General features: G+C 39.4%; 1 long non-coding RNA gene across 1 annotated transcript in view; it reads left to right on the top strand.

Moving 5' to 3' along the window:
- Window positions 1–231: 231 nt before the first annotated feature.
- The window catches only part of LOC119621888 (uncharacterized), a 34,342-nt gene continuing 14,527 nt past the window's right edge, over window positions 232–20,046 (top strand). The window contains exon 1 of the long non-coding RNA XR_005238505.2: window positions 232–1,017. This is a non-coding gene — a long non-coding RNA (uncharacterized lncRNA). The remainder of the gene's footprint in view (window positions 1,018–20,046) is intronic.

Raw genomic sequence — 20,046 nt, 5'->3', positions numbered from 1 at the left:
TCATTGCTTCCAGGCTTTTCAGTGGCCAGAGCTAGGAAATATATGTGTGTATATACACAAACTTTCTATAACTTATTAACTTTTAGTATGCCTTCCATGCCCTCAGCAAGAATCATAAATAGGTGGCTTGCAGGCTAGATACTGACCACAGATTTTTTTTTAACTGGTTCATCTTGTACTTAAAAATAAAATGTAAAATAATAGAATTGATTTAGTTGCATAAAACAAATGCCCTTCTCCAAACAGTATATGAAACAAGGTAAAGGTTGATTTTAATTTTTAAAGTTTTCTATTCTATAAGAAATGTTTGGAAGTAGGCAGTCAGGGTGGTATGCAAGCACCAGGGTCACTAAGGACTGAGGCTCCCTTCATGTTTGTATTCTACTATCCCTAACTCACAGCTTCCATCTTCAAAGTTGCCTCAGGTCATGGTCCAATATGTGTGTTAAAGCTCTAGCCATTATGTCCACAGATGAGGCTGGAAGAAGAGAGGAGGAGACAAGGGCAAAAAGAGCATCCCTCCCAAGTGACTCAACCCTCTCTAGACGTCCCCTAACACCACTGCATATATCTCATGGGAACCCCATCAACAAACAAGGCTAGGAAATGTTATTATGTAATAATAACAAGAAATTTAAAATTAGCTAGAATAAAACTGGAGTTCTAGTAAAAAAGAAGAAGAGAACGGGTATGGAGGAGGCAAATGAACAGTTTATTTTCCAGTGTCAACATTTAAACATCAAATGGTTTCATGTAAAGTCTGAATTTACGACTTCTTGTGAAAACTTGCAAAATCGGGCAATGCTGAGCCCATATTTGGGTGACAGCTATCAGCTGAAGTTGCCCTCTCTCCATAGAGCATTACTTCTTATTCTTCTTTTTTCTTTTAATTGAGATGCAGTCCTGCTCTGTTGCCCAGGCTGGAGTGTAGTGGCGCCATCTTGACACATTGCAACCTCCACCTCCCAGGTTCAAGCAGTTCTCCGGCTTCAGCCTCCTGAGTAGCTGGGATAACAGGTGCGTGCCACCACACCTGGCTAATTTTTTTGTATTTTTGTAGAGATGGGGTCTCACCACGTTGGCGAGGCTGGTCTTGAACTCCTGACCTCAGGTGATCCACCTGCCTTGGCCTCCCAAAGTGCTGGGATTACAGGTATGAGCCACCATGCACTTTGGGAGACTGAGGAGGCTATTTAGAGACCTAAGCAAGGGACAGTGGCAGTGGGTCTAAGACAAAGGTGATGGGAAATAAAGGGCCAGGAAGATAGTTGAGTAATAATTAAGAGGTTGATGTTTGATTAGAAGTAGAAGTAGGATTGCTAGATAAAATATGGTGTGCTCAGTTAAATTTCAATATTTTGGAAATACTAAACTAAAAAAGAATATGCTGTTTATCTGAACTTATAATTTAGTTGAGGGTCCTGTATTTTTAATCTGGTAATCCTATATGCAGAATAAAGGAAAGAGAGAGTCACTGATGACATCTAGGTTTCTGGCACCAGCACCTGGGTAGGTGATAGCATGTTTTACCATGGTAGGAAACCCTGGAGGAAGAACTGATTTCTCTTGGAGAAGGGAAGCATCATGCCTTCAATTTGAATTGTAACCGCACAGTTGGTAGATTAAGATTGATAGAATCACTCAGAAAGTATTTGCAGCATGGAAAGACAAGACTATACAGGATGATATGGGATCATCAACAATTAAGAGATGTTCAGAGAAATAGTGCAAGAGACTGAGAAGGGGCTCCAAGAGGGTAGAATAGGAATCAGGATGGTGAGGATGTGGAAGCCTAAGGAAGAGAGAGTTTCATGGTCTGCAAGCTACAAGTTACTGAGAGTTCAAATCAATTGAGGACTGAAAAGAGGCCAGCAATTTTGGCAATTAGGAGATTTGGGGGGATTTAAACAAGAACTCTTTCAGTGTAATGTGAGTGGGGGAGAGGATTGTGCAGATGCTAAATTTAATGGGTTATGGAATGATGAGGTAAGAAAATAGAAGCAGCTACAAATTTGGTAATTAAGGGAGTTATGCTAGAAAATCTAGGCAGAAAGTGGTGGCGGTGGTAAAGAAGATGAACTCTGAATTCTTTATGTTGTCCTTACCCATTACTTTTTTTCTGCCGAGTGATGAAGCAGAATATTAAAAATCCATAGTCTAGACTCTATGAAGTGAAGGAGTATTTTTCATTTCTTTCCAATATTTTTCTTTTGTTCTGCTGTAGACTACTGATTTTTGTTTCTGAATCAACATTGATGTAAGTAGTAGTACTTCAGCTAGACTCTAGATGATTGCAAAATGAAAAGTTATTCTTCTTTTCAAGACTTGTTTACTTTTCAGCCCCAGTGATCTTTTATAGTCATTCTTTTGAATATCAGCAGTTGATTAACTATATTTATCACTTTATAATATGGAGGGCAGGTGTGTTTGTGGGTATATGAACTAGAGATAGAAGAGCCTGTCTAAATGCCAAGTCAGTTAACATTGATTTGGTACATAGTGAAGCATACCATGTTATAAGAAAATAAATATAACTTAAAGGCAAAGAAACACTAAACACCCAGTTAATTTATGGTGAAGCATACTTAGTTTATGATTTTGGCTAATACGTACTTTAACTAGAACAGTGTTCTACACTCATTTTTATTAAATACTGTAGGTGTTTGCTGGGGCATGAGGTAATAACCCAAATACAATTAAAATGACCATAAAATTAAGGGTCTCCACATAGGCTCCCAAGGATGGGTCTGTTTGACGCTTCTAGTCATCAGCATTGGGTGGTCTGCTATTGGTGTATGATACTTAAATAGAGCTTTTTCCCCCTTAGGTCTGTAAGGTGTTAAGGTGTTTTTATAAAACCCCATAAACCCTTGTTAAACACTTTTTTTTTCATAAAGAAAACTTAAATCTTTATTTGACGTGTTTTCTGTGGCACTATTTTGGCATTTTAACAAGTCCTTTAAAGAATCACTCAAATTGCATACAGCTCTGGGGTTGGGGGTGGGAGGTATTTATTCAGGTTTTGTACATTGAACTGCCTGATCTGCTAAAGAACAGGCATTGCATTTTGGTACATTTTAATTTAATAAGGAAAAAAGATCAAACGAATATCCAGGTGGAGAAAGTTAGGCTAATTTAGGTATTGCATATCAACAGATTGAACGGAAGGTTTGACTATGGACTGAATTAACTATGATTTGAATATATTATATTATTTATTACAGCGAGCTTGGTCTTCCCTAAACACTCTATAAGAAATTGCAGCACGTTTCTCCACCCTGTCACTCATTCCCTTTCCCTGCTTTATATTTTCTCCATAGCACTTACTACCTTTGAACACAGTGTATAGTTTATTGGTTGTGCCTACTATTTTTTTGTCTATCTGCATGTAAGCTCCATGAGAAAGAGACTATCTTTTTGTTCACTGCCTAGGATAGTGCTTTGGACATAATGTCACACAATAAATATTTATTGAATAAGTGAATTCATAAAGTAATGAATAAGTTATATTCCATATGTGTTCCATGGTATAGCTTGAACTTCAGTACTCCCAGAGTCCAGATTTCAACAAGTGTCTAACTCTCTTTTACTTAAGGATCTCATTTTTGTCCTTTTCTACTCCACATCTTGAATCAGAAAATCTTGGCTTCATTAGAAATAATATTTATATGATATAGTAATGATGTGAGGTCAGACCATGATTTTTTGGTGATGTCATGAAGCAGTATTCCATTTAAATGCATTTGCGCTCTAGAGTTTCTTTCAAGTAGAAACAGGTGGTTATGTTAATCTTTTTTTTCCTTTTTACTTAAAAAAAAAAGCAACACTTCAGTTCACAGCAATGTTGGTGTTTGTAGACTCTGCACTCCTTAAAAATATTTAACCAGAGAGGAGGATTGAGAGAATATGGCACAGTAGAAAGCACCAGAAATCCATCCCCCACAATCTCACTGGTAGAGATGTGTCTGATATAACTGTTTTTGAACTCTGGAGTCCAAAATAGCTGGACTTGGAAGATTTGGTGTTGATTTGGAGTTAAATTCAGTAAATTTTAGCTTTTAGCACAGTACTAGCTACCCATCCCCCACCCCTGGTCTGATAGTGGGCACCTGTGTTCCTGGAGCAGCTTGCGTATCACCTGTGGGAGCTCGGGTAGGCAATAAGGACCCTGTGCTCCAAATTTTGAGGATTTGTGTTGGTTGCTGATTGTTGCTTCTGATCACAGAGGTGCAGACATAGAGGTGGGCAGCCATAGTTTGCACCTCCTACTTTCCCCATTGTTGCAACACCCTTTAGCTAAAGTGACTTCCAGGAGATGGATTTATTTATTTATTTATTTATTTATTTATTTATTTATTTAATGGCCTCTCACTTTGTCACCCAGGCTGGAGTGCAGTGGCACAATCTCGGTTTACTGCAACCTCTGCCTCCCAGGTTCAAACCATTCTCCTGCCTCAGCCTCCCAAGTAGCTGGGATTGCAGGTAAGCACCATTATGCCCGGTTAATTTCTGTATTTTTTTTTTTAGTAGATATGGGGTTTCACCATGTTGGCCAGGCTGGTCTCAAACTCCTGACCTCAAGTGATCTGCCCACCTTGGCCTCCCAAAGTGCTGAGATTACAGGTGTGAACCACCGTGCCTAGCCACTTCCAGGGGATTTAAAGGGATGGTAACCCCTTTTACTAGTTCCCCTTTATTTATTTATTTTTTCCCTTTTGGGAGCAAGATACTCAAAATCTCTCATCAAAGAAAAGCCTTGGACATGATGGCTTCATTGGTGAATTCTACTAAGTATTTAAAATTGACTAACACTAATCCTTAAAATTTTCCAAAAAATTGAAGTGGAAGGCCTCATTCTCTGAGGCCACTATTACCCTGATACCAAAGCCAGAGAAAAACACTACAAGGAAAGAAAATTAGAGACCAATATTCCTTATGAACATCAATATAAAAATCTTCAACAAAATATTAAATTCAACAACATATTAAAAGGATTATATGCTACCAAGTGGGATTTATTCCTGCAATAGACTGATGATTTAACATATAAAAATCAATCAACAATATATCACTTTAACAGAATTAAGAAAAAAATCTTAAATGATGCAGAAAAACTATTTGGAAACCTCAATGCCTTTTTATGATAAAAACACTCAAATTAGGAATCGAAGGAAACAACTTTAACATAGTGAAAGTCATATATGAAAAACCCAGAGTGAACATCGTACTAAATCATGAAAGACTGACAACTTTCCCTTTAAGATAAGAAAAAAGGCAAGAATGCTAATTTTCCATACTTCTATTCAAAATATTAATGGAAGTTCTTGCCAGAGCAGTTCGTCAAGAAAATGAAATAATAGGCTAGGCGCAATGGCTCATGCCTGTAATCCCAGCACTTTGGGAAGCCAAGGCAGGTGGATCACCTGAGGTCAGGAGTTCAAGACCAGCCTGGGCAACATGGTGAAACCCTGTCTCTGGGCATGGTGGTGCGTGCCTGTAATTCCAGCTACTTGGGAGACTGAGGCAGGAGAATCGCCTGAGCCCAGGAGACAGGCATTGCAGTGAACTGAGCCTGCGTCATTGCATTCCGCTGGGTGACAGAGAAGACTCTGTCTAAAAAAAAAAAAAAAAAAACAGAAAGAAATAATATGGATATAAATTGGAAAGTAATTAGAAAAATCTCTGTTCACAGATGATGTGATCTTATATGTAGAAAACCCTAAAGATTTCACACACACAGACAAAGTTAGAACTAATAAATAAATTTCCCAAACAAGTTGTATACAAAGTCAACCCATAAGATTCAGTTGAATTTCTATATACTAACAAGGAACAATCTGAAAAGGAAATTAAGAAAACAATTTCATTCACAAATAGCATTAAAATAATGATATATTTAGGAATTAAATTAATCAAAAAAGTAAAAGACTTGTACAAAGAAAAATATAAAACATGGCTGAAAGAAATGAAAGAAGATATAAATAAATGCAAGGATATCCCTTTCTTACATGGATCCTTAATGGATTGGAAGATTTAATATTGTTTAGATGTCAATACTACTGATTGTGATCTACAGATCACTATTGATGAATAGTGATGAACTTATCAAGAATAACAATTAAAGCTTTTCAAGACATAGTATAATAAGATATAAATAGAAATGAAAAAGTTAAAAGTGGGGGGATGAAGTTAAAATGCAGAGTTTTTATTAGTTTTCTCTTTGCTTGTTTTTTTTATTCAATCAGTGTTAAGGGTCATCCATCTAAATAATGGTTTATAAGATGTTATTTGCAAGCCTCATGGTAACCTCAAATAAAAAAACCTGCAACAAATATACAAAAAGTAAAAAGCAAGAAATTTAAAAACATACCACTAGAGAAAATCACCTTCTCAAAAAGGAAGACAGGAAGTAAGGAAGGAAAGGAAGAAGGTAGGAGAGAAGGGAGGAAGGGAGGAAGGGAGGAAGAGAGGAAGGAAGGAAGGAAGGAAGGAAGGAAGGAAGGAAGGAAGGAAGGAAGGAAAGAAGGAAGGAAAGGAAAGGAAGGGCGGGCCATAAAACAACCAGAAAATCAGTAACAAAAGAGCAAAACAGAATATCGATAGTGAGTTCTTACTTACTGATACTAACATTGAATGTAAATGGACTAAATGCTCTAATGAAAAGACTAAATGAATTAAAATATAAGACTCGAGAGGAATTAGAAAAGCAATAACAAGGCGGAGCAAGATGGCCGAATAGGAACAGCTCCAGTCTCCAACTCCCAGCGCGAGCGACACAGAAGACCGGTGATTTCTGCATTTTCAACTGAGGTACTGGGATCATCTCACTGGGGAGTGCCAGACGATCGGTGCTGGTCAGCTGCTGCAGCCCGACCAGCGAGAGCTGAAGCAGGGCGAGGCATTGCCTCACCTGGAAAGCGCAAGGGGGAAGGGAATCCCTTTTCCTAGCCAGAGGAACTGAGACACACAACACCTGGAAAATTGGGTAACTCCCACCCCAATACTGCGCTTTAAGCAAACAGGCACACCAGGAGATCATATCCCACACCTGGCCGGGAGGGTCCCACACCCACGGAGCCTCCCTCATTGCTAGCACAGCAGTCTGTGATCTACCGGCAAGGCAGCAGTGAGGCTGGGGGAGGGGCGCCTGCCATTGCTGAGGCTTAAGTAGGTAAACAAAGCTGCTGGGAAGCTCGAACTGGGTGGAGCTCACAGCAGCTCAAGGAAACCTGCCTGTCTCTGTAGACTCCACCTCTGGGGACAGGGCACAGTAAATAATAACAAACGCAGCAGCTCTGCAGACACAAACGACTCTGTCTGACAGCTTTGAAGAGAGCAGTGGATCTCCCAACACGGAGGTTGAGATCTGAGAAGGGACAGACTCCCTGCTCAAGTGGGTCCCTGACCCCTGAGTAGCCTAACTGGGAGACATCCCCCACTAGGGGCAGTCTGACACCCCACACCTCACAGGGTGGAGTACACCCCTGAGAGGAAGCTTCCAAAGCAAGAATCAGACAGGTACACTCGCTGTTCAGAAATATACTATCTTCTGCAGCCTCTGCTGCTGATACCCAGGCAAACAGGGTCTGGAGTGGACCTCAAGCAATCTCCTACAGCTACAACCTCCTACAGCTGAGGATCCTGACTGTTAGAAGGAAAGCTATCAAACAGGAAGGACACCTACACCAAAACCCCATCAGTACATCACCATCATCAAAGACCAGAGGCAGATAAAACCACAAAGATGGGGAAAAAGCAGGGCAGAAAAGCTGGAAATTCAAAAAATAAGAGCGCATCTCCCCCGGCAAAGGAGCGCAGCTCATCGCCAGCAACGGATCAAAGCTGGACGGAGAATGACTTCGACGAGATGAGAGAAGAAGGCTTCAGTCCATCAAATTTCTCAGAGCTAAAGGAGGAATTACGTACCCAGCGCAAAGAAACTAAAAATCTTGAAAAAAAAGTGGAAGAATTGATGGCTAGAGTAATTAATGCAGAGAAGCTCACAAACGAAATGAAAGAGACGAAAACCATGGCACGAGAAATACGTGACAAATGCACAAGCTTCAGTAACCGACTCGATCAACTGGAAGAAAGAATGTCAGCGATTGAGGATCAAATGAATGAAATGAAGTGAGAAGAGAAACCAAAAGAAAAAAGAAGAAAAAGAAATGAACAAAGCCTGCAAGAAGTATGGGATTATGTAAAAAGACCAAATCTACGTCTGATTGGGGTACCTGAAAGTGAGGGGGAAAATGGAACCAAGTTGGAAAACACTCTTCAGGATATCATCCAGGAGAACTTCCCCAACCTAGTAGGGCAGGCCAACATTCAAATCCAGGAAATACAGAGAACGCCACAAAGATACTCCTCGAGAAGAGCAACTCCAAGACACATAATTGCCAGATTCACCAAAGTTGAAATGAAGGAAAAAATCTTAAGGGCAGCCAGAGAGAAAGGTCGGGTTACCCACAAAGGGAAGCCCATCAGACTAACAGCAGATCTCTCGGCAGAAACTCTTCAAGCCAGAAGAGAGTGGGGGCCAATATTCAACATTCTTAAAGAAAAGAATTTTAAACCCAGAATTTTATATCCAGCCAAACTAAGTTTCATAAGTGAAGGAGAAATAAAATCGTTTACAGATAAGCAAATGCTTAGAGATTTTGTCACCACTAGGCCTGCCTTACAAGAGACCCTGAAGGAAGCACTAAACATGGAAAGGAACAACCGGTACCAGCCATTGCAAAAACATGCCAAAATGTAAAGACCATCAAGGCTAGGAAGAAACTGCATCAACTAACGAGCAAAATAACCAGTTAATATCATAATGGTAGGATCAAGTTCACACATAACAATCTTAACCTTAAATGTAAATGGACTAAATGCTCCAATTAAAAGACACAGACTGGCAAACTGGATAAAGAGTCAAGACCCATCAGTCTGCTGTATTCAGGAGACCCATCTCACATGCAGAGACATACATAGGCTCAAAATAAAGGGATGGAGGAAGATTTACCAAGCAAATGGAGAACAAAAAAAAGCGGGGGTTGCAATACTAGTCTCTGATAAAACAGACTTTAAACCATCAAAGATCAAAAGAGACAAAGAAGGCCATTACATAATGGTAAAGGGATCAATTCAACAGGAAGAGCTAACTATCCTAAATATATATGCACCCAATACAGGAGCACCCAGATTCATAAAGCAAGTCCTTAGAGACTTACAAAGAGACTTAGACTCCCATACAATAATAATGGGAGACTTCAACACTCCACTGTCAACATTAGACAGATCAACGAGACAGAAAGTTAACAAGGATATCCAGGAATTGAACTCATCTCTGCAGCAAGCAGACCTAATAGACATCTATAGAACTCTCCACCCCAAATCAACAGAATATACATTCTTCTCAGCACCACATCGTACTTACTCCAAAATTGACCACGTAATTGGAAGTAAAGCACTCCTCAGCAAATGTACAAGAACAGAAATTATAACAAACTGTCTCTCAGACCACAGTGCAATCAAATTAGAACTCAGGACTAAGAAACTCAATCAAAACCGCTCAACTACATGGAAACTGAACAACCTGCTCCTGAATGACTACTGGGTACATAACGAAATGAAGGCAGAAATAAAGATGTTCTTTGAAACCAATGAGAACAAAGATACAACATACCAGAATCTCTGGGACACATTTAAAGCAGTGTGTAGAGGGAAATTTATAGCACTAAATGCCCACAAGAGAAAGCAGGAAAGATCTAAAATTGACACTCTAACATCGCAATTAAAAGAACTAGAGAAGCAAGAGCAAACACATTCGAAAGCTAGCAGAAGGCAAGAAATAACTAAGATCAGAGCAGAACTGAAGGAGATAGAGACACAAAAAACCCTCCAAAAAATCAATGAATCCAGGAGTTGGTTTTTTGAAAAGATCAACAAAATTGACAGACCGCTAGCAAGACTAATAAAGAAGAAAAGAGAGAAGAATCAAATCGACGCAATTAAAAATGATAAAGGGGATATCACCACCGACCCCACAGAAATACAAACTACCATCAGAGAATACTATAAACACCTCTACGCAAATAAACTGGAAAATCTAGAAGAAATGGATAATTTCCTGGACACTTACACTCTTCCAAGACTAAACCAGGAAGAAGTTGAATCCCTGAATAGACCAATAGTAGGCTCTGAAATTGAGGCAATAATTAATAGCCTACCAACCAAAAAAAGTCCAGGACCAGATGGATTCACAGCTGAATTCTACCAGAGGTACAAGGAGGAGCTGGTACCATTCCTTCTGAAACTATTCCAATCAATAGAAAAAGAGGGAATCCTCCCTAACTCATTTTATGAGGCCAACATCATCCTGATACCAAAGCCTGGCAGAGACACAACAAAAAAAGAGAATTTTAGACCAATATCCCTAATGAACATCGATGCAAAAATCCTCAATAAAATACTGGCAAACCGGATTCAGCAGCACATCAAAAAGCTTATCCACCATGATCAAGTGGGCTTCATCCCTGGGATGCAAGGCTGGTTCAACATTCGCAAATCAATAAACATAATCCAGCATATAAACAGAACCAAAGACAAGAACCACATCATTATCTCAATAGATGCAGAAAAGGCTTTTGACAAAATTCAACAGCCCTTCATGCTAAAAACGCTCAATAAATTTGGTATTGATGGAACGTACCTCAAAATAATAAGAGCTATTTATGACAAACCCACAGCCAATATCATACTGAATGGGCAAAAACTGGAAAAATTCCCTTTGAAAACTGGCACAAGAGAGGGATGCCCTCTCTCACCACTCCTATTCAACATAGTGTTGGAAGTTCTGGCTAGGGCAATCAGGCAAGAGAAAGAAATCAAGGGGATTCAGTTAGGAAAAGAAGAAGTCAAATTGTCCCTGTTTGCAGACGACATGATTGTATATTTAGAAAACCCCATTGTCTCAGCCCAAAATCTCCTTAAGCTGATCAGCAACTTCAGCAAAGTCTCAGGATACAAAATTAATGTGCAAAAATCACAAGCATTCTTATACACCAGTGACAGTCAAACAGAGAGCCAAATCAGGAATGAACTTCCATTCACAATTGCTTCAAAGAGAATAAAATACCTAGGAATCCAACTTACAAGGGATGTAAAGGACCTCTTCAAGGAGAACTACAAACCACTGCTCAGTGAAATCAAAGAGGACACAAACAAATGGAAGAACATACCATGCTCATGGATAGGAAGAATCAATATCGTGAAAATGGCCATACTGCCCAAGGTAATTTATAGATTCAATGCCATCCCCATCAAGCTACCAATGAGCTTCTTCACAGAATTGGAAAAAACTGCTTTAAAGTTCATATGGAACCAAAAAAGAGCCCGCATCTCCAAGACAATCCTAAGTCAAAAGAACAAAGCTGGAGGCATCACGCTACCTGACTTCAAAGTATACTACAAGGCTACAGTAACCAAAACAGCATGGTACTGGTACCAAAACAGAGATATAGACCAATGGAACAGAACAGAGTCCTCAGAAATAATACCACACATCTACAGCCATCTGATCTTTGACAAACCTGAGAGAAACAAGAAATGGGGAAAGGATTCCCTATTTAATAAATGGTGCTGGGAAAATTGGCTAGCCATAAGTAGAAAGCTGAAACTGGATCCTTTCCTTACTCCTTATACGAAAATTAATTCAAGATGGATTAGAGACTTAAATGTTAGACCTAATACCATAAAAATCCTAGAGGAAAACCTAGGTAGTACCATTCAGGACATAGGCATGGGCAAAGACTTCATGTCTAAAACACCAAAAGCAACGGCAGCAAAAGCCAAAATTGACAAATGGGATCTCATTAAACTAAAGAGCTTCTGCACAGCAAAAGAAACCACCATCAGAGTGAACAGGCAACCTACAGAATGGGAGAAAATTTTTGCAATCTACTCATCTGACAAAGGGCTTATATCCAGAACCTACAAAGAACTCAAACAAATTTACAAGAAAAAAACAAACAACCCCATCCAAAAGTGGGCAAAGGATATGAACAGACATTTCTCAAAAGAAGACATTCATACAGCCAACAGACACATGAAAAAATGCTCATCATCACTGGCCATCAGAGAAATGCAAATCAAAACCACAATGAGATACCATCTCACACCAGTTAGAATGGCGATCATTCAAAAGTCAGGAAACAACAGGTGCTGGAAAGGATGTGGAGAAATAGGAACACTTTTACACTGTTGGTGGGAGTGTAAACTAGTTCAACCATTATGGAAAACAGTATGGCGATTCCTCAAGGATCTAGAACTAGATGTACCGTATGACCCAGCCATCCCATTACTGGGTATATACCCAAAGGATTATAAATTATGCTGCTCTAAAGACACATGCACATGTATGTTTATTGCAGCACTATTCACAATAGCAAAGACTTGGAATCAACCCAAATGTCCATCAGTGACAGATTGGATTAAGAAAATGTGGCACATATACACCATGGAATACTATGCAGCCATAAAAAAGGATGAGTTTGTGTCCTTTGTAGGGACATGGATGCAGCTGGAAACCATCATTCTCAGCAAACTATCACAAGAACAGAAAACCAAACACCGCATGTTCTCACTCATAGGCGGCAACTGAACAATGAGATCACTTGGACTCGGGAAGGGGAACATCACACACCGGGGCCTATCATGGGGAGGGGGGAGGGGGGAGGGATTGCATTGGGAGTTATACCTGATGTAAATGACGAGTTGATGGGTGCAGCACACCAACATGGCACAAGTATACATATGTAGCAAACCTGCACGTTGTGCACATGTACCCTACAACTTGAAGTCTAATAATAATAAACAAATTAAAAAAAAATATATATATATAAGACTCAATAAACTGTTGCATATGAGAAACATACTTTGCCTATAAAGACACATAAACACTGAAAATAAAGGGATAGAGAAAGATATTTCATGCCAATGAAAACCAAAAAGAGCAGAAGTAGCTACACTTATATCAGACAAAATAGATATCAATACAAAAACTATAAAAGGAGACAAAGGAGGTCATTATATAATGATAAAAGGGACAATTCTGCAAGAGGATATAACAGTTATAAATATATATGCACCTAGCACTGGAGCAACTAGATATATAAAGGAAATATTATTAGAACTATAGACAGAGATAGACCCAGTACAATAATAGGTGGAGAGTTCAACACTCCACTCATCATTGGACAGATCATTCAGATAGAAAATCAACAAAGAAACACAGGACTTAATCTGCACTATAGATGAAATGGACCTAATAGATATTTACAGAACATTTCATCCAATGGCTGCAGAATATACATTCTTTGCCTTAGCACATGGATTATTCTCAAGAATAGATCATATGTTAGGCCACAAAGCAAGTTTTTAAAATGTCAAAAAATAAAATCATATAGAGTGTCTTCTCTGATCACAATGTAATAAAACTAGAAATCAGTAACAAGAACAACTTTGGAAACTATGCAGACTTGGAAATTAAATAATATGTTTCTGAATGACCAGTGGGTCAATGAAGAAATTAAGAAGGATATTAAAAAATTTCTTAAGACAGATGAAAATGGAAACAACATATCAAAACCTACCAGATACAGTGAAAAGCATTATTAAGAATAAAGTTTATTGCAAAAAGCACCTACATCAGAAAAGTAGAAAAACTTCAAATTAACAACCTAACTGTGCATCTTAAAGAGCCTAGAAAAGCAAGAGCAAACAAAACCTATAATTAATAGAGGGAAGGAAATAATAAAGATTAGAGCAGGAATAAATAAAATTTAAATTAAAATAACCACTTTTTTGGTCTTCTGGTGCCTATGCACCTAGCTTGGTTCTTTATTGTTCCATGTCGTTTGCTTCATAAGGCTCAAGCGACTGTCAAAGTCAAGTGACTTTGTCCTCCTGTGACCTCCAGGTACTGAGAGATACTTGAGGGGGTGCTGTGAGGACATCCAGAAGCTGGGAAATGAAGGCTGACTAAAGGCAGCCAGGTGAAACAGCTGTCAGTGGGGGCACCAAGATGACTGGAATACTCCTAACAGATATTCAGAGGGAAGGCACTGAGAATGGATGAAGGGAAGACAGAGAAACTGGGCTGAAGGGGAAGAAAGCTGGGAAGCCTACATGGGGATACTGCACACCTGAACTCACTCCTGGCCCCCAGTGGCTCTGGGGAAATGGATGAGTTGAACTGACAAGCAGCAACCTCTTGCTACAGGCCTCTGGAATCATGACAGGAGACTGCTCAATCACCATGGACACTCAAGGTGGCAGGGAGAGCTACTTAGAGAAGTGTTAGGGGCAGCAAACCAGTTGATGTGGAGCCCAGAGGGTTTGGTGTGGAAGCATCTGTAGTGGAGCATGGCTAGGGATGGCCATCTCCCTAGGCTTTACTTGCTCCCGTAGGAGACTTTAGCCTTAGAGGAACTATTGGTCCTGAACTCTGTGGAGCAGTCTAGCCCATCAGATGGGCCAGTCTGACTTAAACACCACTTGCTCTGCTGTCTCTTTTGGGGCCCCAGCTGGGCCACATCTGCTTACAGGGAAGCCTTTGGTGCTTTGAGGGGCCTCACATCATAGCTTCTGTGCTGGCAGACCATGCCTAACTGGCAGAGTGCACCAGTGGGGCAGTCCCCATGGCCCCTCCCAAAACTGCAGCTTCTGCAGGGCCCATGACAACTCCCCACATTGCTTTGCTTGTGCATGTCTGCATGAGTAGGTTTTGCTTATTTTGCCATCAGTGGCAGAAGTGCAGTCTGTTCCCCATCTTCTTGCAGTCTGCCATTGCAGATGGAGACTTAGTGAGCACAGAGGCAGCCAGCTTTGTCTGCACCAGCACCCTGCCCTTGCACTAACACTACTGTGGGAGTGAAACTAGGCAGAGAGAACAGTGGATCCTCCCCTACTCTGAGTGACCACTTCTGCTTGCAGGACACGTAGAAGGCACACAGACTTGGGCCCACCAGCATCCTATACCTGAACCAACACCAACAACAGCAACACTGTGCACACAGTTGCTAGCAGGGGCTCTCTGCCCACACCCCAGCTGCATTACCTCTGCCACTGTGGTGAATGCCCATAGGGAAGCAGGCCCCCTGGCATACACTAGCACCCCGCTGCAGCTACCACTACTGCTGCTGCTGGCACTTGCAAACGAGGACAGATACTACTGTCACCACACTACAAAATGCTTAAGCTGAGACCACCCATAGAATTGTAGTGACCAGCAATCTGAGAGCACCTTGACCTCTCCAGCACAGTGGATTCCTAACCTTGAGGAACCACAGAACAAAGTTGGGGCCCAATAAAAGTCCTTCAGAGATAGAGCACACAGTCAAAGAGTTGGGAGCTGAGTGTCAATCCCCTAAAATCTTCCAGAAATGAAGCCAGTTATCTGAATCCATCTTAAACCACAATCAAACCCTGAAGGTCATCAAATAGAATATACGAAAAAACAACCCATCCAAAGGTCAGTAATCTCAAAGACTGAAGGAACATAAACCTACAAAGATGAGAAAGAACCAGCACAAGAATCCTGACAACTCAAAAACCCAGAGTGCCTCCTTTCCTTCAAATGATTGCATTACTTCTCCAGCAAGGGTTCTGAACGGAGCTGACATGGTTGAAATGACAGAAATATAATTCAGAATATAGATAGGGACAAAGATCATTGTGCTATAGGAGTACATTGAAACCCAATCCAAGGAAGCTAAGAATTATGATAAAACAGTGCAGGAGCTGACAGACAAAATAACTAGGATAGAAAAGAATGTAAGTGATCTGATAGAACTGAAAAACACATTACCAGAATTTCATAATGCAATCACAAGGATTAATAGCAGAATAAACCAAGCAGAGGAAAGAGTCTCAGAGCCTGAAGACTGGCCTTCTGAAACAAGACAGTCAAAAATAGAGTAAAAGGAATGAAAATAAATGAACAAAACCTCTGAGAAATATGGGATTATGTAAAGAGGCTAAATCAACAAATTATTGATGTCCCTGAAAGAGATAGGGAGAATGGAACCAACTCAGAAAACAGATTTCAGGATATTATCCATGAGAACTTCCCCAACCTAGACAGAGAGGCCAACATTAAAATTCAGGAAATGTAGAGAACCCCGGTAAGAAACTTCACAAGAAGATCATCCCCAAGACATCAGGTTCTCCAAAGTCAAAATGCAAGAAAAAATGTTAACAGCAGCTAGAGAGAAAGGTCAGGTCACTTAAAATGGAAGCCCATTAGACTAACAGTGAACCTCTGAGCAACAGCCCTATAAGCCAGAAGAGACTGGGGGCCAATATTCAACATTCTTAAAGAAAATAAATTCCAACTCAGAATTTCATGTCTGGCCAAACTAAGCTTCATAAGTGAAAGAGAAATAAAATCCTTTTCAGACAAGCAAATGCTGAGGGAATTAATTATGACCAGACCTGCTATACAAGAGCTCCTGAAGGAAACGCTAAATATGGAAAGGAAAGACCATTACTGGCCACTACAAAAACACACTGAAATATGCAAACCAGTCACACTATAAAGCAACCATATAAACAAGTCTGCAAAATAACCAGTTAACATCATCATGATGGAATCAAATCCTCACATGTCAATACTATTGTTGAAAGTAAATGGACTAAATGCCCCAACTAAAAGGCACTAAGTGGCAAGCTGCATAATGAGCCAAGACCAATTGGTATGCTGTCTTCAAGAAACTCATCTCACAGGCAATGACACACATAGGCTCAAAATAAAGGAATAGAGGAACATCTACTGAGCAAATGGAAAGCAGAAAAAAGCAGGGATTGCAATACTAGTTTCAGAAAAAACAGACTTTAAATCAACAAAGGTAAAAAAACGCAAAGAAGGGCATTACATAATGGTAAAGTGTTCAATTAAAGAAGATTTAACTATCCCAAATATATAGGTACCCAACAGAGGAGCAACCAGATTCATAAAACAAGTTCTTAGAGACCTTCAAAGAGATTTAGACTTCCACACAATAATAGCAGGAGACTTTAACACCCCACTGACAATATTAGACATATCATTGAGACAGACAGTTAACAAAGATATTCAGGACCTGAACTAAGTACTGGGTAAAATGGACCTGATATAGACATTTAGAGAACTCTCCACTCCAACACAACAGAATATACATTCTTCTCATTGCCACATGGCACATACTCCAAAATCAATCACATAAATGGAAGTAAGACACTCCTCAGCAAATGAAAAAGAACTGAAATCATAACAAACAATCTCTCAGACCACAGCAAAATCAAATTAGAAATCAAGACAAAGAAATTAACTCAAAACCATACAATTACATGGAAATTGAGTAATCTGCTCTTGAATGACTTTAGGGTAAATAATGAAGTTAAGGAAGAAATCAAGAAATTCTTTGAAACTAATGAGGAAAAAGATACAACATACCAGAATCTCTGGGACACAGCTATGTCAGTGTTGACTGGGAAACTTCTAGCACTAAATGCCTGAATCAAAAATTTAGTAAGATTTCAATTTAACAACCTAACGTCATAACTAAAAGAACTAGAGAACCAAGAGCAAACAAATTCCAAAGCTAGCAGATGTCAAGAAATAACCAAAATCAGAGCTGAACTGAAGGAGATTGAGACATGAAAAACCGTTAAAAAGATCAACAAATTCAGGATCTGTTTTTCTGAAAAAATTAATAAAATAGACTGATAGCTAGACTAATAATGAAGAAATGAGAGACAATTCAAATAAACACAATCAGAAACTACAAGGGGTCATTACCATTGACCCCACAGAGATAGAAATAACCATCAGCGAATATGAAAAACACCTGTATGCACATAAACTAGAAACTATAGAAGAAATGGATAAATTCCTGGGCACCTATACCCTCCCAAGACTGAGCCAGAAAGAAATTAAATCCCTGAACAGACCAATAATAAGCTCTGAAATTGAGCCAGTAATAGTTTACCAAAAACCCCAGGACCAGATGGATTCACAACTGAGTTCTACCAGATATACAAAGAAAAGCTGGTACCATACCTACTGGAACTATTCCACAAAATTGAAGAGGATGGACTCCTCCCCAACTCATTCTATGAGACCAGCATCATCTTGATACCAAAACCTGGCAGAGACACAACAACAAAAATTCGGGTGAATATCCTTGATAAATATTGATGCCAAAATGGTCAACAAAATATTTGCAAACCAAATCCAGCAGCACATCAAAAAGCTAATCCACCACAATCAAGTAGATTTTATCCCTAGGATGCAAGGTTGTTTCAACATACACAAATTGATAAATATGATTCATCAGATAAACAGAACTGAAGACAAAGACTCCATGATTATCTCAACAGTTGCAGAAAAGACTTTTGATAAAATTAAACACACTTCCTGTTAACAACTCTGAATAAATGTAGCATTGAAGGAACATACCTCAAAATAATAAGAGCCATCTATGACAAGCCCACAGCCACCATTGAATGGGCAAAAGCTGGAAGCATTACCCTTGAAAACTGGCAGAAGACAAGGATGCCCCCTTCACCACTCTTATTCAACATAGTGTTGGAATTCCTGGCTAGGGCAATCAGGCAAGAGAAACAAATAAAGGGAATCCAAATAGGAAAAGAGGAAGTTAAACTATCCCTGTTTACAGGTGACATGATCCTGTACATAGAAAACCCCATTGTCTTGGCCCAAAGGATTCTTAAGCTGATAAAGAACTTTAGCAAAGTCTTAAGATACAAAATCAATGTGCAAAAATTACTAGCACTCCTATAAACCAATAAAACAGTCCAAGTGACAGCCAAATCAGGAACATAATTCCATTCACAATTGTCACAAAAGCACAAAAATACCTACGAATACAGCTAACCAGGGAGGAGAAAGATCTCTACAAGGAGAACTGCAAGATACTGCTGAAAGAAATTAGGACACAAACAAATGGAAAAATATTACATGCACATGGCTAGGAAGGATCAATATTGTTAAAATGGCCATACTGCCCAAAGCAATTTATAGATTCAAAGTTATTCCTATTCAACTACCAATGATATTCTTAACAGAACTAGAAGAAATTATTTTAAAATTCATGGAACAAAAAAAAATAAAGACTGAATAGCCAAGGCAATTCTAAACAAATAGAACAGAGCTGGAAGTATCACGCTACCCAACTTCAAACTATACTACAAGCCTATAGTAACCAAAACAACATGCTACTGGTACAAAACCAGACATACAGCCCAAGGGAACAGGTTAGAGAACCCAGAAATAAGGCTGCATACCTACGGCTATCTGATCTTTGACAAACCTGATAAACATAAGCAATGGGGAAAGGACTCCCTATTTAATCAATGGTGCTGGGATAGCTGGCTAGCCATATGCAGAAGATTGAAACTATACCCCTTCCTAATACCATATACGAAAATTAGCTCAAGATGGATTAAAGACTTAAATGTAAAACCCAAAACTATAACTACCCTGGAAGACAACCTAGGCAATACTATTCTGGACAAAGGAATGGGCGAAGATTTCATGACAAAGATGCTGAAAGCAATTGCAACCAAAGAAAAAATTGACAAATGGAATCTAATTAAACTAAATAACTTTTGCACAGCAAAAGAAACTAGCAATAGAGTAAACAGACAACATAGAGAATGAGAGCAAATTTTTGTAAGCTATCCATCTGACAAAGGTCTAATATATAATATCTATAAGGAACTTAAACAAATTTATAAGAACAGAACAAGCAACCCCATTAAAAAATGGGCAAAGGACATGAACAGACACATCTCAAAAGAAGGCATACATCTGGCTAAAAATCATATGAAACTTTTTTCATATCACTGATCATTAGAGAAATGCAAATCAAAACCACAATGACATATCATCTCACACCAGTCAGAATGGCTATAAAAAAGTCAAAACATAACAGATGTGGATGAACTTGTGGAGAAAACGGAATGCTCTTATACTGTTGGTGGGAGTGCAAA

Source organism: Chlorocebus sabaeus, chromosome 7 (assembly GCF_047675955.1).
Source record: "Chlorocebus sabaeus isolate Y175 chromosome 7, mChlSab1.0.hap1, whole genome shotgun sequence".
Lineage (NCBI taxonomy): Eukaryota > Metazoa > Chordata > Mammalia > Primates > Cercopithecidae > Chlorocebus > Chlorocebus sabaeus.
Note: the sequence above shows the minus strand (reverse complement) of the source record. Positions and strands in the feature narration are given on the sequence as shown.